The sequence below is a fragment of the Lampris incognitus genome, chromosome 7 (assembly GCF_029633865.1).
Source record: "Lampris incognitus isolate fLamInc1 chromosome 7, fLamInc1.hap2, whole genome shotgun sequence".
NCBI classification, from domain to species: Eukaryota; Metazoa; Chordata; class Actinopteri; order Lampriformes; family Lampridae; genus Lampris; species Lampris incognitus.
Genome location: NC_079217.1, coordinates 28,614,240 through 28,638,552, shown reverse-complemented (window position 1 = coordinate 28,638,552; position 24,313 = coordinate 28,614,240). Strand labels below are relative to the sequence as shown.

The following is a 24,313-nucleotide window of genomic DNA, read 5'->3' as shown; positions in this document are numbered from 1 at the left end:
AGACATTTTGCTAGGGATACGTAGTGTGTGGGAGGATCACGCCCCTCCCCCCTGAAAAGGTTCCCCGACCAACCAGAGGAGGCACTAGTGCAGCAACCAGGACACATACCCACATCCGGCTTCCCACCTGCAGACACGGCCAGCTGTGTGTGCAGGGACACCCGACCAAGCCGGAGGCAACAAGGGGATTTGAACCAGGATCCCCATGTTGGTAGGCAATGGAATAGACTGCTAGAATCCGAACTAAATCTAGGAAATTTGACCATATTACACCAATTCTTGCCTCCCTTCATTGGCTTCCTATCAATGTTAGATCAGAATTCAAGGTGCTTCTGCTGACTTATAAAATCCTAAACAGGCTTGCCCCATCTTACCCGTTTGTTCTCCTTAAACCGTACATTCCATCTCGAGCTCTTCTTTCTCAAAATACAGGGCTCCTGTGTGTACCCAAAGTTAAAAAGAAGTCAGCTGGTGGCAGGGCCTTCTTCTATCGGGCCCCGTTTTTGTGGAATAACCTGTCTGCTGCCATCCGACAATCAGAGTCTGTTGAGTCCTTTAAATCCAAACTTAAAACTCATCTTTTTGCCTTAACCAACAATTAGTTGCCTTTAAGTTGAGTGCTTCACAACCTGTACTGCATGGCAGGTTGGTTTTGTGTCTCAATGAATTTGCCAAGCACTGTTCTGCCGACGAGATTATAGCGTATAGATTATTGACTATTGCAAACTGTTCTCTTCTCTCATGTCTTTTCTCTTTCTCTGAATGATGTCTTCTCCTTTCTCTTCTTCTGTGTGTGAATGGTGTCATATGAGTCTCCCTTGTGTGCACGTGCAGTCTGTCCTCCTCCGAGGTCTCCATGGTGATGGTGGTCGCCACCTGGATACTGCTTGGCATCCAGCTCATCATATTCTTCATAAATTTTATAATTCCATTATAATTCCTTTATCCTCTTTCAATGTTGTATTCTGTAAATTGTGTAAATACAACATCCATTGCACGTTGTCCATCTTGGGAGAGAGATCCCTCCTCTGTTGCTCTCCTTGAGGTTTCTTCCTATTTTTTTCTCCCTGTTAAAGGTTTTTTTTTTAGGGAGTTGTTCCTTATCCGATGTGAGGGTCTAAGGACAGGACGTTGTGTTGCTATACAAATAAAATTGACTTGACTTGATCGCTACACTACCCGGACACCCATCCTCATTCTTGAAAGAGTGGCCACTGGCCTGTAGATGGGTGTAGACTGTGGAGTCCTGGCCTGATGCGTTAGCTGTTCTGTGTTGTGCCAGTGTCTGTTTGGTTTCCCCAATGTACAAGTCACGGCAATCCTCCAAGCACTTAACAGCATACACTATATTGCTCTGTTTGTACCAGGGTACCTGATCCTTGGGGTAGACCAATTTCTGGCGCAGTGTGTTTTGGTGTTTAAAAGCAACTGAGATGTGGTTTTTGGAAAATATGTGTCTCGACTGTTCTGAAACTTCCACCACATACTGGAATCACCACTGGTTAACGTTTAGGCAGCTGTTATCCTTCTCCTCTCTTCGATTGGCTGGTGCACTGTTTGGGCATCTTCCTGGCTTTGACAAATGCCCAGTTAGGATAACCACACTTAACCAGGGCCTGTTTAATGTGGGATTTCTCCCCTTCCCCAGCCACTGTGTCGGTGGGGACATTGTCAGCTCAGTGGTTCAGCGTCCTGATGACTCCTAGTTTTTGCTCCAGTGGATGATGAGAGTCGAACCTTAAGTACTGATCAGTATGTGTTAGTTTACAGTAAACATCAACAATCAAATGTCCCCCATCACCAATTGCAATTTCATAGTCTAAGAAGGCTAACCTGTTATTTTTCACATCCTCCCTGGTGAACTTGATGTGGTTTTCCACAGAGTTAATGTGGTTGGTGAAATGTGGTACATCCTGAGATTTAATTTTAACCCAAGTGTCGTCCACAAATCTGAACCAATGGCTAGGCGATGTCCCTGGATAGAACATCAGAGCCCTCTTTTCCACTTCCTCCATATACAAGATGGCCACTATAGGTGTAACTGGGGAACCCATAGCACACTCATGCTTCTGCATGGTGGATTAAGCCTAGTGTGCTGCAGGCTAACCTGTCAATCATAAATAATGATTTAGTACTATTTTCTGTGTAAAGAAATGGTTGTAATTGCATGATTTTTCTTTAGTCAAAACTGTAATCATCAAATCTTAGTCTCTTCTAGGGCTTTTTCAGATTTTTGGTAATAGACAAGTCATCTTTCATGCTTTAAATGGGGTGAAGTGCCGGTGGTCACAGTGCCATCTAGACATTATTTTTAAATGAAAGTCAAATCTTCTGTAAATTTAATGTCCTCTCTAATCTTTCACCCAGACCTATTTGTGCATCAGCCTCCACAAAAGAAATCTTCGAGGGACCAAGACGATTGAAAACAGTATGTTTGTTTTATTGCATTGTCATTGTGGTCTTTATTGCATTAGTGCAAGTTTCATTTAACTTTATTGCCTTCCAATGTTATATATTCAAAAAAGTGACACCAAATCTGCCCCTTCTAGGAATAGAAATCCTAAGGTTTGGTAAAGATATTTGGCTATGAAAGGGCTCCAACCCACATTGTAATTGCTGAAATGTAATGTTCCTGCCTTTTCTCAATAATACTTGTCTTGTTTTATGGTGAATACTAAACAGTTTACATAATGGTGGTTGAATCTTTAGTTTATTCCCAATATACAGCATTATTCAATAAGAAGAGGTGGTTGAATGTGTGATAGTAACGGCTGCTAATTTATTACCTCCTCATCCAAAATTTTCATTGTCTCAGTCCTCACACAATGAACAAAAGACATCTATTGGAGATGAGTCAGTTGTAAGAGGTAAAGACTATTTTCAACATAAATTTAAAAATACAGCTGTTTTGTGTTCAGCTGAGTATCAAGCTGTTTACCTGCCTGCCCCTCAGACATAAGCATACATCCCTTGTTAAAACGAACACTGACATCATCTGTAGCTAAATTATTCAGTTTTCATCTGTCATTGAAACTTCACAGCGCTAATGAAACTGGTAAGCATGTGTTTCACAGTTAACTACATTTAACAGAACTTTGAAGTATGTAATTTTTAGAATGAATAGTGTTTTTCATGTGCCTTATGCTTCTTTGATCACTTGCTATTCAACTCTCTGTTTAGATGGAACATGTTAAGAGTTTAAAATGTGAACATCTGCACAACAGTATTTCATTATGAGGCCTTAATTTATAACAGAAGCCCCCACTCTGCAGACAGCTCTGCAGGAGGCAAAGCAAACAATGGAAGGCCAAAAGAGAGAGATTGCCACCTTAAAAGAATGGGTTGATATGCTCACTGAGGAGTGAAATATCCCTGGGAGAAACTTAAAGAGGGTAAAGCTGATTTGAGGACATCACAGCTTCAAAAATAGATGTACATTGATTGTCATAACACAATTGTTATCATTGTCAATTAATTCCTATATTGTTTGAGTTTCACAGTTCTTGCACGAAGAAGTGACAAGGGAGGAGAGGTGGCTGTAAATATTCCACCTGTAGGGCAGGCACCTGTAAAGAAGAAACACGAGTCAGATGAAACTGATCCCTCATCCTCTGAGTCATCTGATTCTGAGTCCTCTGAGGACAAGAAGGCCAAGAGTCCAAGTCAAAGCCCCAAAAGGCAAAGCAAATGGGCAAGAAAGAGAAATATGCAGTAAGTTTTTCCACAAACTCATGTGATACAGTTGTGAGTCTCTCTTTGGACAGTAGGTCCAAAATGAACTTGCTTGAGCACTCGACCAGCACCCACACAAAAAAGAAATCCATTGAGCAAGTAGAAACTTGGTCCATTGTGAAGGTGTCACAAACTTCACACCTGCACATGCATAGAGTGCACATTTTTAGGGAGGAGGGTATAAATAAGAAATGAATTGTGAGACGTATTAAGCACTGTCCACCTTAAGCAGGAAACTGTCACCATGGAAGCCAACACACCTTGCTTGTCAAGCTGTTGTCCCATGTTATGTGCTGCATCCTTGCAAAAGCACAACATCTATGAAACAATGAGCATATGCTACAAAATAAATTGTGAATGTAAATTCTCATTGAATTTAGGGACAAAGTGATACTTTCCTGTTGTTTACTTTTGACTTTTTGTGATTTTGCCAAAAGCCACTGTAAAAAGACTGTAAAGAAAATGTAGTAAAGCTTAACTGTCTGACCAAAATAATATGTGACAAAGTACCGAGATGGGCCTCAAATTATATGTTTTCCTCCATTCTGTAGCACATATGCTTCTGCTTGAGGGTAGTGAGAGTATGGTAGGTCAGCGCTGATGTACACTTGCTGTCGGAGGGTTTTGTAGCCCATTTCCACTCTAAACTAACTGGTTTGGGATTGCTCCCAATATAGGGAACCCTCCACAAGAAGGAGACAGGGTGAAGAGTGTAGTGTACTGGCTTAAATGAGATTGAACTGGTGTCTGAAGTCTGCTGTGGTAGCTGGGTCGCTCTCCCTCTCTATCATAGACATTACAGCCACTGACAGTATTTCATAGACAGCCATAGACCGGCTGCAGCAGCAGTAATAACAGCCTTTTCACAGATGTGTCATAGTAGATACAACACAGCTGGAACCAACAAAATTAATAATGATTCAAGTGTGCCTCTTTGCAAGCAGTGACAATACTACATTTGCCACTCCTTGCCCATTGTCACATCTAAATCTCCTATGGCCCAATTATGAATTTTATTAGCTTCACTTGTGTTTACTGTGAAACATCTGTGTAAAGGCTCTGACTTGAGTCTGTATGTAGCATTATTTTATATGGCCTTATTCCTGCACACCATGTGTTCACATGAGTGTATGTTGGTGTTGACCGTACTGTATAAATAGTTTTATTTGATGATTAAGCCAATGTAAATTTGTGAATTGTACTACAGCACTGTTACTAAGCTGGTTTAATTTGAGCTCTCTCGTCTTGCATTAAAAACCCCTGACGACTCCATCAACTGCCACAACTCAGTGTTGGAAAAAGTTAAAAAGGAATGCCTCTACAAAGCTGAAGCTTATGCAAGGCTTGGGTAGATCTCAATACTATTGTGTTTCAAGCCCCAATTGTGAAACTCAGGGACTAACCCAGGAACTGTTCAATACCTTGAGGTCTACTTTTAGAAGAAAGGACATCCTGAAAAGGTTTGCTGAAACTTGCAGGGGCTTTTGTGAGCAGGAACCCACAGCTTCAGCTATCTTAATGAAAAAAGATGATGGATCCTTACTGGAATTTAAAAGAACTGAACTGAACTTGAATTCAAAAGAATTTGTTTAGTTACACTTTTTATTTTCTTTTTCCAACTCTTGCACCATTTAATACCTCATGAGGCACCCACAGCAGTAGTATTTTTCTTTTACAATAAAAGGTGGCTCCTTATCTTAAAAGAAGAGACTAAGCTGTTTGTGAAACCTTTTTTAGTTCACTTTAACACCATTATAGACCTTAATGGGAATTTTTGTAAAGTTTTCAAAGTTATTTCAGATATACAGGCACTTGAAGTACAGATGTTAAAGTTCATGAACTAAATACCTTCTCAGCTCTTCCCAGGCATAGATTTAACTGTCTTATACTGTTTGGAAATAAAGCAAAGATCAAACACCTTTTGCATCCACAGTGCATTGTGTGTAAAGTTTAGTTTCTTAAATGAACTTTTACTAAATGTATTACTTTGTCAGCTACACCATATATTCATGCCATTTCACAATTATGCCATCATTAATAACACATTGTTCATCAGTGTTGAAGAACCAATTCACTTTAGCTAAGGTTCTACAAACACAATGTAGTCATGAGGGGCTAATGTTTAGTTAATGATGACTACAGTATTTGGATTTCAACAGAATTCATGTGCTATCCACAATGGATAGTAAAAATCAAAATGGTTTATCACTTAATTTTAAGGGCCACAAACATGATAAACTCATGAATAACTGATGCTTAGTTAATTATGATTTCATGATGTGCTCTGTGCTGTAGTGGGCTGGATTTGGTCCAAAAACGACCAAAAAAAAAAAAGATCATAAAAGTACTCTGCTCATGCAACACAATCCAGGTCTTTTGAAGCAATGCAATAGCTCTGAGTGGAAAGGATAAAATCAAAATTTCAACCACTGCGACTCTTCCCTTCCACCCTTGCTCTGAAAACAAACCTTGCAGTAAGTAGCATGTTCAAGTTCAGATATGTTTCAACACAACATATTCATTTTTAGGGGGTGTCTCTGAGCTTTAAAAACAGAAGCTGCGGCTTCAGAATATTTGGAATGTGCCGCACAAACCATGTACTTTTATACTAATTTTATGCTATTTTTGGAACTTGAACTCTCCAGTGAGCACTAGACCTGATTTTGATTCCTATTCTATTGTACAAAACATTAAATGAGGAGGTGGTCATTTAAAAGGGTAATGTATAAAGGTGAAGTTGTATGAATGTTTCTTTTTGCACCTATATCTCTATCTTCCTTCGTTCTTCACTTTCCTCGCTACCTCTTGGCTGTATCCCAAAACATTGTCTCTCAATCCCTTCTTGTCTTTTATTCCATATTCTGTCCATCCTTTCCAGGGGTTATGTGAGGCAAATTGCTCCAAGGGATCACAGTTAGTTTCTCAACTGCTTTACACACTATAACTGGGCCCATTAACTAAACATCCCAAACCATGATGTCATCTACAAAGACAGACTCATTTCCCAAAGCTATTCCCGTTTTCACACATGATTCAGATTTGTTGAACTTTGTGAAAAACCATACACAAATCCCTTCATATGTCACTGGCTGCACCATGTGCTCATTTAGAATGCACTGGCATTCAATATCATTAACAAGTCATCACAGCTTGAACTCAATTAACACACAATTCTCCAGGTGGAAACAGAGTCAAATTTGTTCAAACACCAATCAGAACCTCAGCATAGATAGATAAAAGGGCCATGGGTTAGCTCACTTATTTTGAAAAAATGGATCCACAAAGACCTGAAGGTAGCGCAAAAGGAGGTGAAACAGGAAGAAGAAGAAGAAGAACGGTAAGGGCAAGGAGACAAATAGTTTCCGATGAGATTCATACAACTCCAGTTGACCATGTCCTTCTCCATGTGAATGAGGGAAGCTGGGCAAAGAGTGCAGCCAAATCTGAGCCACTTCACAGTAGCCTCTATAATCCGGACCTTCAGAGAGGAAAATAAGCAGGCAATTTATATATTGCTCTCTACTCTAACTTTGGAGTGCTGTACTCTGTGCTATTACAGCACATGTTCTGTAGCTGTTTGCTCTATTGTACGGTACTCTGTATGAAATGCATTGTATTACTGTACTATATCACAGTTAACTTTATATTACTGAATGCTCCTTTTTTTTTGTTAAATGGATGGTTTAGTAATCCCATCAGCACTTCAATTTTTTTACAGAACAGAGACGACCACCTAATGGAGAAGACGGCTATTTTCAGAAGAGCAGCAGATGACAATCAGTATGGTCATAGCCAACCATATTATTCGCTTGCGTGAGATACAAAGGAGAGTTATTGAGGCTTAGGCAATATTTCAAGGAACTGATGCTGTCAGCATCTAAATTGACCACATTCTTCAATGGAGCAAGTCGTGGATGAACAGGCCTATCATGTTCCTTCGCAAAGGAACGTGGTTAGAGACAAATATCAGCACTTGGAATGTGTCATGGTGAGAACAGGACCCAAATGCAAACAGTGGAGACAGGCTGGGCTAAAACAAGACTATATTGAAAGCATACCTTCTGAAACGACAGGTACAAAAGAAGGCATGAAGCACCCAGCTAACATAGGTAACATTTATAATCCGACAAATGAGCGAGGGAGAACCTATACCTGCTGGAGAGCCAATCAGGGAATGGAGAACAGGTGAGCAAAGCAGGGGCAGGAATAGAAACGGCACGCCAATCAGGGAAATGGGGGACAGGTGAGCAAAACAGGGGCAGGACCAGACATGGCAAGCCAATCAAGGAATGGGGAACAGGTGAGCAAAGCAGGGGCAGGAACTGAAAAAGAACTGAATGTCCCTTGCCAGCAAGGAGGGAACGTGACCATGTGTGCCACCAGTGGTGCTGGCAGCTGTAATACTGTATGCACCGTGTGTACATTTTTTTTTTAACATATCTTGAAAATAGAATTGTGACAACAGCAGATCCTGTCTTTGGATTCTCTTTTATTGAATAATGTGCTTGAGATGCATTTTTGGCTGCGTCCACTCACTAACATTACCCTAAGCCACTCGCACCATTTGACGTAAATACATGTGAAGGCCGATTGGTGTTAACGTCACTGGCTAATAGCACATGGTGCGTACAGATCCCTGTACACACAGTGCGTACAGGATTACGGCTGCCGGCGCCACTGTGTGCCACCATCAGCCACCGAGGGGTCCTCCACCGCCATGCAACCCTTGGTCCATACAACACCATGCATCTGCTGGCTTTCCTCGATGGTCTGCAAGATCATGTATACCGACTAAACCAGAGGGGAGCCAGCACAATCGGAGCAGCCATGTAACATTGCCATTTGAGACAATGTCAGTTTCTACCGAGCTGTTCTAGTTTGTGACTGGTTCACGAGCAACCGAAGATTCAGCAAAATCTTTCTTACCTGATATTCTCCCTTCCCTAAACATCTATTTTTTTTTCGGCATGGTGGTGGAAGGTCTATGACTTGCGACCCCTACATCTGTGTTCACCTCCTCCAGGTCATGGAGGAGGCTTGTTTAAATATTACAGTTGAGGCTTGCCAGGGTGGATAAGGCATGCAAGCCCCCCCCCCCCCCCAGCTGCCTGGCCGGGGTTTATTGCCTGTGAAGTTGATGAGAATCTCTGGCTTAACCAAGACCACAGATGGGATGCTGAGGTAGAATAAAGGTGATTTCTTCTGTTATATACAAACTTTTTTTTTCCATTGGTTTATATTGGGTTTACTGTATTCTCTGTTATCAGTTGCATAATTTTAGAGTACATTTACTTTTTCATTCAGTTTATTTTACTACAGTACATTGAGGAATTGAAAATTTTGCAAATTTATACATGTTTTCATCATGTAAAGAGGTTCTGGGGAAAATCACAAGCACCATTATTCATTGCAGTAACAGGTTTGTATGGCAGTGTTTTGAATTGATCTCACCAGTGTGAAATGGCTATTTTGTAGTGCATGTGTATTTGATGGCTTTTGTGTGATGTCTGAGGCAATGTTTGGTTTAGATGTAAGATTACATGGTTTTAAGCAGAGAGTTTGGTTTTGACATTCATGAAGACGAGTGTGCAGTTAAGAGTTTTGGGAAAAGGAGCTTGATTTCAAGAAATGTGTCTTAGCAATAAAAAAAAAACCCAAACAATAAATCACTCTACAGTTAGCTTGTAATGTTACTGTACTAACATGACAATAACCACAACACCATCATATCGGCCAGCGATGCTTCGGCAACCACCAGTGTCAGTTTTACTGGTTTGTTTTTGTCTTTGAGTAGCCTACTTTTGCCACAAAAAAAAAAAAACAGGCTAGAAAAGATGTGGTTGATCACAAGAGGCAATGACCTAAATCCTTGGAAAGAGGCTCAATCTGATCAAGCCCTGAAACCAGCCCTCCAGTTTTGTTATAAAGGCTGTTAATTCTCCTTAAATAACCTGAAAGCACTGAATGTAAACAATGCCCTCCACAACACTGCCAATGTGAGACAGCGTATAATTTAAAAAAAAAATACCTGAGAATTATAAGGCACTTTGCAAAAGCCATGAAATGGAACAATTAAGTTTTTTTTTATGCTACTGACAACTCCCCCACAAAAATGGTCAACCTTGGGCCTACTTGCATATTCTGCAGAATCTCAAAGGAGGAAATAAATTAAATATGACAAGAGATATTGTTTCAACTGCAAGCAATGGAAATGAGAAATTACTCCACTAAGACCATAAGGTAGTTAGAACCTGTGTGAGTAACAGGCTTGAAGTGTCCAAGAGCCATGAAATTCAAACAAGACATGAACTGAATTTCAGAGAAATGGTTAAGTTAAATGATTAAAATGGAAAATTATTTTATTGGTGATTCAAATCAATTTTTTTTCTCTCGAGTGATATGGGGACAGTGGACAAAGAGCTGGCGCTCTTGTGTGCAAAAGGAGTTGAGAAGTGTATCAAGGCAACCTGGACAGTCATCTTTGGAATAGAACAGCGGTCGGGAACCTATGGCTCGCGAGCCATATATGGCTCTTCCGGTGACGGCATATGGCTCCCAGACAATTTTGAGTTGAAAATTTTTTTTTTTTCAAAAAAATCAGTTTGGAACTGATTTTAAAATACTTGTGATCTTTCTTAATAATACTGTGTCATTTTAAAGTAAACAAAAATTAGTTTTGAAGATAAATTTCACGGGTCACGGGTCACCCGTGGGTCGGGTCGGGAACCAATGGCTCGCGAGCATGTCCGGGTCATTGTAAAGGTGAAGAAATCAATTTTATCAGATAGCCAACTAGTTTATCCGCTTCAACCCTTGTAACGGAAAAGATGGCGAAAAGAAAAAAAGACGATGATTACCGTGCATTCCAGGCTGCGTGGACAGAGGAATTTGCATTTGTGGAGAGAGCAGGATCTGCGGTATGTCTAATATGCAATGATAAAATTGCATCGATGAAACGGTCAAATATAAAGCGGCACTTCGATACGCACCATGCTTCATTTGCATCGAAATATCCAGCGGGGGACAGCAGGAAAAGGGCACGCGAGGAGCTACAGCGGAGAGTGCAGACGAGTCAGCAGCAACTACGTGTGTGGACCAAGCAAGGGGACGGGAATTCCGCTAGCTTTGCGGGGGCTTTGGCAATAGTAAGGAATGGAAAGTCATTCACAGATGGCGAGTATGCCAAAACATTCATGCTTGATGTGGCCAATGAACTGTTTGATGACTTCCCAAATAAAGACAAGATAATCAAACGAATAAAAGACATGCCCCTGTCAGCAAGAACTGTGCACGATCGTAGCATCATGATGGCAAATCAAGTCGAGGAAACACAAATTAAGGACATAAACGCCGGGACATACTTTTCTCTCGCGTTAGATGAGTCAACAGACGTTAGCCATCTATCTCAGTGCAGTATCATTGCCAGGTATGCTGCAGGTGACACACTGCGTGAGGAAAGCTTGGCTGTTTTGCCAATGAAAGGGACAACAAGAGGAGAGGATTTATTCACGTCTTTCATGGAGTTTGCTAAAGAAAAAAAACGACCGATGGATAAACTTATTTCTGTCTGTACTGATGGTGCACCCTGTATGTTGGGGAAGAACAAAGGATTTGTAGCGCTTCTCCGTGAACATGAAAAGAGAGCCATCCTAAGTTTTCATTGCATCCTGCACCAGGAGGCGCTTTGCGCTCAGACGTGTAGCCAGGAGCTTGGCGAGGTGATGTCTCTGGTCATTCGAGTGGTCAACTTTATTGTTGCCCGAGCTTTAAATGATCGCCAGTTTAAAGCTCTGTTAGAAGAAGTTGGGAATCATTATCCCGGTCTGCTTTTACACAGCAACGTGCGTTGGTTGTCAAGGGGGAAGGTGCTCAGCCGTTTTGCAGCTTGCCTGAGTGAAATCCGGACTTTTCTTGAAATGAAAGGCGTCAAGCATCCTGAGCTAGACAACACTGACTGGCTCCTGCAGTTTCACTATCTCGTGGACATAACTGGCCATCTGAACCAGCTCAATGTGAAAATGCAAGGTATTGGAAATACAATCTCATCCCTTCAACAAGCAGTGTTTGCATTTGAAAGCAAGCTGGAAGTCTTTCTCAGGGACATTGAAACAGGTCGTCTTCTGCACTTTGAAAGACTGCAACAATTTAGAGATGCATGCTTAGCAAGTGACTCCACTCAACATCTGGATCTCCAGCAGCTAGCTGGCTTTACGTTCAATCTCCTGCAGTCATTCAAAGCACGTTTTGGAGAATTTCGTGCGCGCACTGGTCTTTTCAAGTTCATCACTCATCCACATGAGTGTGCAGTGGACAAAATCGACCTGACATGCATCCCCGGGGTCTCTATCGGAGACTTTGAGCTGGAAGTTGCTGACCTGAAGGCATCAGACATGTGGATGAGTAAGTTCAAGTCACTTAATGGAGAGTTGGAAAGTCTTGCGCGACAGCGAGCAGAGCTGGCGAGGGAACACAAGTGGACAGAAATTAAAAATCTTCAACCTGAAGACCAGCTGATTCTTAAAACTTGGAACGAACTTCCTGTGACATACCACACAATGCAGCGTGTGAGTATTGCCGTATTGACCATGTTTGGCTCTACATATGCATGTGAACAGTCTTTCTCGCATATGAGGAACATTAAGACCAACCTACGCTCACGTTTAACTGATGGAAGCCTCAACGCCTGCATGAAGCTCAACCTCACCACGTATGAACCAGACTACAAGGCCATCAGCAAAACCATGCAGCACCAGAAGTCGCATTAAAAGTAAGACATATTTAATTTATTATACGTTAAAAATACTATATGGCTCTCAATGAAATATATTTAGAAATATTTGGCTTTTATGGCTCTCCCAGTCAAAAAGGTTCCCGACCCCTGGAATAGAAGAACTGTGCTGAGGGGGAACAGAAATTGATTTACACACTAAAAACGCATTAAATCCCTCTTCTTCCTGAGTTTTCCTCACAATGGAGATGACAAGACCACACACAAACACATTTCCGCACACACCTATGAGGACCCATACGCACATCTGTCAGTTGCTTCATACATAATTTTCCTGACTTTCCCACAAGGTTGACTAGCACAGACAATGACCAAGCATGGGCAATAGCCTAACACTGAGCAGTAATATTTATCACTTTAAACAAGAATTGAACCTTGATTAAAAATTCTAAATAATGCACTCAATATCAATAACATGGGAGGGAGAGAGAGAGAGCGAGAAAGAGAGAGAGAGAAAGGGGGGGGGTTTAACATCGACTCTGGAGCAATGGAAAGGCATTCTCTTGAGGGATGAATGATGCTTCATCATCTGGCAGTCCAACAGACAAATCTGTTTGGCAGATGCCAGGAGAACACTACCTGTCTGAATGCATAGTACTAACTGCAAAGTTTGGGGGAAGAGGAATAATGGCCTAGGAGTGTTTTTCATGGTCTGGGCTTGGCCCCTTTCATTTTTTAAAGATTTTTAAAATTTCCCTCCCCCTTCCAGGGGAGGGAAATCGTAACACTACAACGCAGATGAATCTGTACTTCCAACTTCATGGCAACAGTTTGGGGAAGGCCCCCACCTGTTTCAGCATGACACAGCAGATTCATGCAGAAAATAATTATAGAGATCAGTGTGAAAGAACGTAACTGGTCTGCACAGGACCCTGACCTAAACCCCATTGAACACTATTGGGATGGATTGAAGGCAAACAGTGAGCAAGGCCAAATCACCCAAATATCAGTTCTAGACCCCTCTAATGCTCTTGTGGCTGAATAGAAGCAAATCCCTGCAGCATTTCTCAACATCTAGCGGAAAACCTTCCCTGAGGAGTTCGAAAGCTGTTATTGCAGCAAAGGGGGCACCAACTCCCTATTAATGCAAATTATTTTTGAACGACATGTTGGGCAAGCAGATACTTTTAGCCATGTAGTGTATCGCTCTTAATTTCAGCCATACTGGATTTTCTTCCTACTCCTCCTATGCCATTCATCTGATTCACACAAAACTTGGTGGGAACTATCTTGAGAACATTCACCATTAAGTTATCAATGGGTTATTTATTGTCCAAATTGTTTAACTATTACCAACCAATGATCATTTAAGAAAACATGGCAAACACATAATTGGCCATGACTTAAAGACCCATGAGAACAATTGAAGAAAAAAAAACTGTAGAAACATTACAGGTTATGCAGACCACTTGCAAATGGCTCATCAATGAGGCACAGCCATCCATCCATCCATTATCTGAACAGCTTATCCTGCTTTCAGGGTTGCGGGGATGCTGGGGCCTATCCCAGAAGTCACTGGACGGTAGGCCAGGAGACACCCTGGACAGGCTGCCAGGCCATCACACAGGGCCCACACACACACACACACACACACACACACACACACACACACACACACACACGCATTCATACCTAGGAGCAATTTAGTACGTCCGATTCACCTGACCTACATGTCTTTGGACTGTGGGAGGAAACCGGAGCACCCAGAGGAAACCCATGCAGACACAGGGAGAACATGCAAACTCCACACAGAGGATGACCTGGGATGACCCCCCAAGGTTGGACTACCCGGGGCTCAAACCCAGGACCTTCTTGCTGTGAAACGACCGCGCTAACCACTGCGCCACCATGCTGCCTGCGGCACAGCCAGTGCCACCCAATTAACACTATAATGTAAGTCATCACACATTTCTGACAAATGCCAAAAACCCACAATGTGTATAGGCCTGGAATTAAACATTTAAAAGGAGGGCACATAAGCTTCTAACCATATGACATAACCACATGAAATGTTTTATCATGTTTAGATCAAAATTCATTCATCACTGTTTCTAAATCATGAGGTCCCACAACATGAAGGGGGAGGTGATCCAGCTTGTCCACTGTAAAAGCAGAGTCCCGGAATGTGGCATGACATCAATTTGGCACATACTACACCAGACAACACAATGGCATTATATTTTCATGACAGGCTTATCTTTGACTATTCCCAGAATCTGCGCCTCATAAGAAATTTGGTGTGTTCTACCTCCTTTTTTCCTAACCATGGGTATATCTTTTAGGACCAATTCAAATTATGTAATTTTAATTGCTAACCTATAGGTACTGTAGCCTTCACATCAGCTCATTACTGCAGCGCAACACAAATGCCCAGATGTGTCGTACAAAGGGAATCATTTGCCTATGACAATCATAATATAACAGCAATAACCCCTCATCTAAGTGGGCTACCAAACTATGTGCTTATTAGTCTTTCATATATTAACTATATACATTTCAAAATCTCTCAGAATAATAATCTAACTAAAGTAGGAGTCTTTGTCTGTCCTTCGATTTTCTCGACAACTGTTCTTCCGATCGACTTCACACTTGGCAGGTGCGCCGTGGGTCTGGAGGGTTTTGTGCTTGTTTACTTATTTTTTTACAACTGAAATTACATTATATTTTTTTCTGGAGAGAGTAAAGGACTGAAAAAAGAACAGTTCAGAACCGGTACCAATTCCAGGTACCGGTAACGGTGCCAGCCAGTATTGGTTCAAATGTGAACAGTACCCAACCCTACTCCTGGGAGAAGGTTGTACTGGCCGGTCTGGACTTTCACCATCCATTCAGAAATTGAAAATTCACCATGAATATGTTACACCTTCCTGTCAGAGTTGTTAAAGTACATGAAATGTATAGTAGTTATACATTCTATAAAGCCCACTCAGGAGTACTGCATTTCAATAACATATAATATACTTTGATGTGAAATGATTAAAGCGTTCTTAAAACTAACACACTTTGTTTACTCTTTGGTATTAACATATAATGCACTTGTAATGAATACATAAAATTGCGACTCAAATATTTGCCTACTGCATTATTTTTTAAGTGCAAATAAATACTACTTAAAATTCACTTTTAGTTTGTTGTCTACTGGATGCTTCGTAGACTCGTTTTAGTCTTCTTCAAGTACAGACGGTAGTTCCGTCAGCTCATGTGGGGGAATGTCGCCACCTGCTGGTGTAGCTAATAACCACCTCACATTCGTGGATTCTACGTATTTGCCGAGGGGCTTGCATTTCATCTTGGTGCGCAGCGCTGATGTGAGCCTCAATATTCTGCTATGCATCGCAAGGATTGACTCCTAGCATAAGGCCACTATGGCTTGGGTAAAAAAAAAAAAATCACTCCATAGTTTTCCTTTAGATTGAGCAAATACTGCAATTGCAACTTCTGTCATAGCGTTCATACAGCATGCGGCCTGCCAAGAGGACGTGGGTGACGCGGTGACCTGTTTTTTTGAGACCGCACAACTGGATCTCTGTGTGGACAACGGAGACGCACGTTACTGGGCAGCGTTGGGCAGTAGCGTCGCTACTAGTTTAACTACATTTCTTGGAAGTGTGGTGGTAGCATCGCTGTGTGCTGAATCAATCGCTTTTCAGTAGCAACACTCTCTCAATAATCAAGTAGTCCACACAAGCTACATTTTCCCCAGCATTTTGTGAAGTTCAAGCGCAGCGGAGCTTTCTGCTGCGGTCTGGAATAAAACTGCTAAGGATGAGTAAGCGATGCCGCCACCACCACACACGGACCTGTACGTGTAGCCGACAGAGGCACGTCCATATGACAGTGACGTCACGTACCAATCCTTGGGCCGACTTGTCTGCTGCAGGGGAACACACACACAAACAGATGAACATAAACACTCCCGACACCTGTTTTTGTTATTATGTGGAGCACGTTTTTGTTTGATTGTTTGTTTGTTTGTTTTTGTTGCCAAATTGCTTTTGGAGCAGTGAGAGCAGAGACCACAGCTTAATGTTTAATAAACAATTGAACTGATTTTTTTTTTACCTGCCTATCTGTTTGACTGTCAGTTTTATTGATCACTGAGACAGCACTGACTTGGAATGAAGTTGGTTCAATATAAAGAAAATAGCTTTGATGAATTAAACTACTTTTGTTTCTGCAGCTTAGCTTGGTACATTTCGCTGGGGTGGGGGGTGGGGGGTGAAACAAAGCTTCAGTGTTGTGAAGCTTTGTTTTATGTAGCGTAACTGGTAGTTTAGCTCACTATACTTTCCAAGTAGCTTGCCCAAGACTGTTACTGTGTAACCCGGCCATATCATCTCCACACAGATTCATATACCAGACACACGACCATGCCAGGCCTACTGTATATATAACCCAGCTATATAACATGCAGAGGCAATTCAGATGCCAGATGTCAAATCAGGTGCAAAGGGGTACTAGACTTACGGTCGCACATTTCCAGACAAATCTTCCTGAGCAACTTCATAACGCTGTGATTTCTGGATAACTGGAATCTCTTCAGCGCATGCACTGTCCAACTGTCTCCAGCTCGGAAGTCGATGCATAAGCATAACTAACCCACGCATCCAATTCACAACATCAATCTACCACAACAATACAGCCTTAAAAATGAAACACTTACCAAAATGTTCTGCGGAACAACCGTCCAGTATCTTTTGTTGTAATGAGAGTACAAAGCCAATCGGGACACAGGTAAACTTCCTCCGCGAGCGCTTGTGAAACTTCTTACAGGCTATTATTGAAAAAGAATAAAGAAGCCGATCATAACACCTCTAATATGTCTCGAGAGTTCATTTCCAGCGGCTTTCACGACATCAACAATGCAAAAAAGAAAGAAAAAAATCCAGCTCATTGTTTTGTCCCCTCCCCTCGACACATTGTCTCCGACCGACTCGATTCGTGTCCCGGTTCGGGGGACGTCGTTCAAAACGTGGCTCGGGTCATGAGGTGTGCGCCACCTTATTTTGTCTGGGGGGGGGGGGTCGAGGAGGGTTAATCACCCGAATGAAGGCAGATAAGCAGCAGAAGCAGGGGTTTACAAAAGGAAAATATTCGTAGCAGACTGATCAGTAGCCGTTCCGTCTCTCTCTCTCTCTCTCTCCCCATCAGGTGGATGTGCTGATGTTCCCCGTCTCCGGAGAACTCATGTTTTCCAGCTGATCTGACGTCAGCGAAACCCAGCAAACTAAGATGCCAGGCCAGAATAGAAAGACGTACCTATATCTCCCGCAATAGAAATCATATCGGCCCCACGCTCGATATCGATGACTTTAAAAAAAATTTTTTTTTTACATGCACTTAAAAGCCGTGTACTGACACGCACCGAACACGTGTCGACAACAGACGATGGATAGAAATAGGTAATGCTGTGTCATAGCTTCAGGCGCATGTGGACCCACCTGACTCTGGCTGGAAGGCTTTGGCCAACTGATCCTTGTCACTTCATAAATGATTCATGTTGTCAATCCTTTTCCGATGGCGTCCGCATAGAACTGATCTTGCAAGTCTCAAAACCAAATAGTTTTGTGTTTGTACCTGGACGCAGGGTGCCTGATGGCCACGGCATTAAACTGCTGCCATGCGGGTTGCAGGTGTGGGCTACATAATTGATATCGTCTGATCAAACGGTGTTTCAGTGATGCAGCTGGTTACCACTCCTACCACCATGATGGACGACAAACTAAACAGCAACACTTTAATTTCTTCCTCTTACAAACCTGGTTGCCATCTATGATGAGCCATATGATAGTTATTTTCCCTTTTCCCAGCAGAACGATAACATGCTAACACACTTTTTTGGGGGAGGAAAAGGTTTTGTTTGTTGTCCCTCCTACAACATACTTTACAAAGATTCAATATCACAGTCCTTTAAGATGTGAGCAGGAAAAATTTACAGGGTCCTAGAGACAATTTTGCCAGCACACTGTCTGATATATGTGCAAATAGTTGAAAGGCTGCTTATAATTTTTAATTTCACTTATGTCATTCATGAAACAAAAGGATTACGGGGAAAGTTACATGGTAAAAGACAATCCACACGGCCTTCATCCTCCACTTCACATGTATATACTCTGATCAGCCAAAACATTAAAACCACTGACAGGTAAGTGAATAACACTGATTATCTCATTGCAATGGCACCTGTCAAGGGGTGGGATATATTAGGGGACAAGTGAACAGTCAGTTCTTGACGTTGATGTTTTGGAAGCAGGAAAAACGGGCAACATAAGGATCTGAGTAACTTTGACAAGGACCAAATTGTGATGACTAGACGATTGGTTCAGAGCATCTCCAAAATGACAGGTGGTGTGGTGTGTTCCCGGTGTGCAGTGGTGAGTACATACCTACCAAAAGTGGCCCAAGGAAGGACAACCAGTGAACTGGTGACAGGTCATGGGCATCCAAGGTTCACTGATGCGCGTGGGGAACGAAGGCTAGCCTGTCTGGTCCGATCCCACAGAAGAGCTACTGTAGCTCAAATTGCTGAAAAAAGTTAATACTAGCTATGACAGACAGGTGTCAGAACACAGTGCATTCCAACTTGCTGTGTATGGGGCTGCGTAACCACAGACCGGTCAGAGTGCCTCTGTCCACCACCGAAAACACCTACAATGGGCACACAAGTGTCGGACCTGGACCATGGAGCAATGGTAGATGGTGGCCTGGTCTGATGAATCACATTTTCTTTTACATCATGTGGGTGGCCGGGTGCGTGTGCGTCATTTACCTGGGGACGTGATGGCACCAGGATACACTATGGGGAGAAGGAATGCTGGCGGAGGCAGTGTTACATTCTGGGCAATGTTCTGCTGGGTAACCCCGGATCCGGCCGTTCGTGTGGATGTTACTTTGACATGTGCCACCTACCTAAACATCATTACAGACCAGGTCCACCCCTTCATGGCAACGGCATTTCCTGATGGCAGTGGCCTCTTTCAGCAGGATAATGCACCCTGCCACACAGCACACATTGTTCAGGAAGGGTTTGAAGAACATCACAAAGACTTCAAGATGTTGCCTTGGCATCCAAATTCCCCAGATCTAAATCCGATCAAGCATTTGTGGGATATGCTGGAAAAACAAGTCCTCTCAACCTCTCAACTTACAGGACTTGAAGGATCCGCTGCTAATGTCTCGGTGCCAGATACCAGAAGACACCTTCAGAGGTCTTGTTGAGTCCATGCTGCAACGAGTCAGTTTGTTTTGGCAGCACGAGGGGGACCTACACAATATTAGTCAGGTGGTTTTAATGTTTCGGCTGATCGGTGTATTTCAAAGGTACAAAGCTTGCATCAACATTGATTGGGAATAAAAAGGTACAATAGGTTTGAGACACAGTTTGTTAGATAGAATGATTCATACTGATCCACACTCAGCCTAATGGCATCACCATATCACATAATGCATGAGGGTAATTGCTTTCTGCCAGTTTCTAATTTGTACAAAATGTAAAAAAAACAAAACAAAACAAACTGATTTCACCAGTTTGAATAACGTATTAATACAACAGATAATGGTCTGTGTTAAGCATTACCTTCACCATTTGTATCAAACCACATCTCATCAATGAAACCTTCAGTGTTGGGCAGTAACGTCGCTACAAGTACCGGCATTGCTAGTTGTTTTTTTTTGGGGGGGGGGGATTCCCCCATTTTCTCCCCAATTGTATCTGGCCAATTACCCCACTCTTCCGAGCCGTCCCAGTCGCTGCTCCACCCCCTCTGTCGATCGGAGGGAGGGCTGCAAACTACCACGTCTCCTCCGATACATGTGGTGTCGCCAGCCGCTTCTTTTCACCTGACAGTGAGGAGTTTTGCCAGGGGGACATAGCGCATGGGAGGATCATGCTATTTCCCCCCAGTTTCCCCTCCCCCTCGAACAGGTAACCTGACTGACCAGAAGAGGCGCTAGTGCAGCGACCAGGACACATACCCACATGCGGCTTCCCACCCGCAGACACGGCCAATTGTGTCTGTAGGGATGCCCAACCAAGCCGGAGTTAACACAGTGATTCGATCTGGTGATCCCCGTGTTGGTAGGCAACAGAATAGACCACTACGCTACCCGGACGCCCCACGGCATTACTGGTTTAACTACATTTACCAGTGGCGTGGTGGTAGCATTGCCGTTTTCTGAATCAAATTGCTTTTCAGTAGCGACGTTCTTATTAATCAAGCAGTGCGGTAGCGTCCACACAACCTACATTTTCTCAAGTGCAACTAGACTTGGTTATATATCCGTAAAGCCGTTTCGCCTCTAATCTAAGAGGCTTCGTCAGTTCGTGCCTTTCTGACTAGACCAAGCTAGCCTGATTGGCTGGTGATGAAACTCAGATGTTTAGCCTCTTTGGAGTCGTTATCAGAGCTATTGATGTCAATGGCTCTTTTGTGTTCCGATTTTTAGTGACAACAGTCATTGGAGGTGTTAGTTTCGACTTCGTTAGTGCTCCATTCAGTGGTCATGAGTCGTTGGAGCCGTTAGTGACTGACTATTGTTCTTGGAGGCTAAGCTTCTTGAGTCTCCTAGGTAGAGATGAAAGGACGGCATTGTAACTGGAAGATAGGTGGTGTCGCAGACCTCCTATGTTGAGGGATGGTTTTTCCAGTTTCACATAGATAGCTTCCTTCACCCCTCTTTCAAACCATCTATCTTCACTGTCCAAAATGTGTACGTTGCGGTCCTCGAAGGAGTGTGTCTTCTCCTTTAGGTGTACATAGACTGCTGACTCTTGTCCTGAGGAGTTTGGCCTTCTGTGTTGGGCCATCCATTTGTGTAGCGGTTGTTTGGTTAGTGGGTCAGTGCAATCCTCAATGCAATCCTCATTGCATTGTACAGCATACACCAGATTGCTTTTCCAGGTGTGTGGTACACGGTCTTTGGGATGAACCAGTTTTTGTCGGAGTGTGTTGCTGGGTTTGAAGTATACCGGGATGCGGTGTTTGTTAAAAATTCTCCTGAGTTTCTCGGAGACCCCAGAAACATACAGGATGACTGTGCTATTCCTTCTGTTCTTTTTCTCCTCGTCGCTCACCCGGTTGGTCTTTTTGGAACGTGTTGCAGTTTTCACAAAGGTCCAACTGGGGTAGCCGCAGGTTTTTAGAGCTTCCCTCAGGGGTGTGTGTTCTTTTCGTTGGGCCTGAGTGCTGCTGGGCACATTGTCAGCTCTGTGTTGCAGAGCTCTGATGATGCCCAGTTTGTGTTCCAGAGGGTGGTGTGAGTCGAAAAGTAGATATTGGTCTGTGTGTGTAGGTTTCCTGTAAACCCCAATGTGGAGGCTCCCGTCTTCCCCAATGTGGATGTCACAGTCCAAGAAGGGCAAACTGTTGTTCTTTACTTCTTCCCTTGTGAACTTAATATTCTTGTCCACTGAGTTGATGTGTTTGGTAAACGCTTGCACCTCTTGTGTTTGGATTTTGACTCATGTGTCGTCCACATATCTGAACCAGTGGCTCGGAGTTGTTCCTGTGAAGGAGTTCAGGGCCCTTTGTTCTACCTCTTCCATATATAAGCTGGCCACAATGGGAGATACTGGTGAGCCCATTGCACAGCCGTGTTTCTGTCTGTAAAACTGGCCCCTGAATTGGAAATATGTAGTGTTCAGGCAAAGGTCCAGTAGTTGGCAAATCTGGTCTGGGCTGAGGTTGGTCCTATTGTGGAGGGTGTTGTCACGTAGCAAACGTTGCCTCACAGTTTCCAAAGCCTCCATGTTTGGGATGCAGGTGAATAACGAGGTTACGTCGTAGGATACCATGGTTTCATTAGGTTCCAGTTTTACGCCTTGGACCTTGTTCACAAAGTCAATGGAATGCCATCTATGTGAAACTGGAAAAACCATCCCTCAACAGAGGAAGAGGTCTGCGACACTACCTATCTCCCACTTACAATGCTGTCCTTTCATCTCTACCCAGGAGACTCAAAAGCTTAGCCTCCAAGAACAACAGTCGATCACTAACGGCTCCAACGACTCATAACCACTGAATGGAGCACTAACGAAGTCGAAACTAACACCTCCAATGACTGTCGTTGCTAAACATCGGAACACAAAAGAGCCATTGACAGCAATAGCTCTGATAATTACTCCAAAGAGGCTAAATATCTGAGTTTCATCACCAGCCTGTCTGACTAGCTTGGTCTAGTCAGAAAGGCACGAACTAATGAAGCCTATTGGATGAGAGGCGAAACGTCTTCACGGATATATAACCAAGTCCAGTTGCACTTGATTCAATTCCTTTGGATAACTATGACCTGGATGAATGAGAACATTCACAGATAAATTTTCCCAAACTAAAGCTCAAGCTTTCTGCTGCGGTCTGAAAGAAAACTGCTTAGGATCAGTAATTGACACCACTGCCATACACGGAACTGTATCAGTTGCAGAAGCACTTCCATATGACGGCGACGTCACCTACCAATCCTTGGGCTGATGCCTGCGACTTGTCTGCTGCAGGGGAATACACACACACACACACACACACACACACACACACACACACACACACACACACACACACACACACACACACACACACTGTGCACTTTCTCTGTTTTTGTTTTTTTTGTTTGTTGCCAAATAGGTTTTGGAGCAGTGAGAGCAGAGGACACAGCTTGTTGTTTAATAAAGAATTGAGCTGAAATCTTTTTGCCTGCCTATCTGTTTGAGCGTTTTATTGATCAATGAGATAGCATTGACTTGAAATGAAGCTGGTTCAATGGTAAAAAAAAACCCAAAAAAAACAGCTTCGATGTAGTAAACTACTTTTGCCATGTCTGTGAATGTTCTCATTCATCCAGGTCATGGTTATCCAAAGGAATTGAATCGAGTGCAACTGGACTTGGCATATATCCATGAAGACGTTTTGCCTCTCATATAAGAGGTGAAACGTGAACTCCTTTAGAGGAACACCTCCGAGCCACTGGTTCAGATATGTGGACGACACATGGGTCTAAATCCAAACACAAGAGGTGCAAGCGTTTACCAAACACATCAACTCAGTGGATAAGAACATTAAGTTCACAAGGGAAGACGTAAAGAACAACAGTTTGCCCTTCTTGGACTGTGACGTCCACATTGGGGAAGAAAGGAGCCTCCACATTGGGGTTTACAGGAAACCTACAAGCACAGACCAATATCTACTTTTCGACTCACACCACCCTCTGGAACACAAACTGAGCATCATCAGAACTCTGCAACACAGAGCTGACAATGTGCACAGCAGCACTCAGGCCAAACGGGATGAACACAAACCCCTGAGGGGAGCTTTAAAAACCTGCAACTACCCCAGTTGGACCTTTGTGAAAACTGCAACATGTTCCAAAAAGACCAACCAGGTGAGCGATGAGGAGAAAAGGAACAGAAGGTATAACATAGTCATCCCTTATGTTTCTGGGGTCTCCGAGAAACTCAGGAGAATTTTTAACAAACACCGCATCCCGGTATACTTCAAACCCAGCAACACACTCCGACAAAGACTGGTTCATCCCAAAGACCATGTACCGCACACCCAAAAAACCAATCTGGTGTATGCTGTACAATGCAATCAGGATTGCACTGACCTATACATAGGACAAACCAAACAACCACTACACAAACGGATGGCCCAACACAGAAGGCCAAACTCCTTAGGACAAGACTCAGCAGTCTATCTACACCTAAAGGAGAAGACACACTCCTTCGAGGACAGCAACGTACACATTTTCGACAGGGAAGATAGATGGTTTGAAAGAGGGGTTTAGGAAGCCATCTATGCGAAG

General features: G+C 43.0%; 1 protein-coding gene across 1 annotated transcript in view; it reads right to left on the bottom strand.

Annotated features, from left to right (window-relative positions):
- Window positions 1-17,322, bottom strand: part of LOC130115162 (solute carrier organic anion transporter family member 1C1-like) — a 173,454-nt gene extending 156,132 nt beyond the window's left edge. The window contains exon 1 of the mRNA XM_056282782.1: window positions 17,184-17,322. The gene's annotated coding sequence lies outside the window, so the exon portion shown is untranslated. The remainder of the gene's footprint in view (window positions 1-17,183) is intronic.
- Between the last annotated feature and the right edge of the window lie 6,991 nt (window positions 17,323-24,313).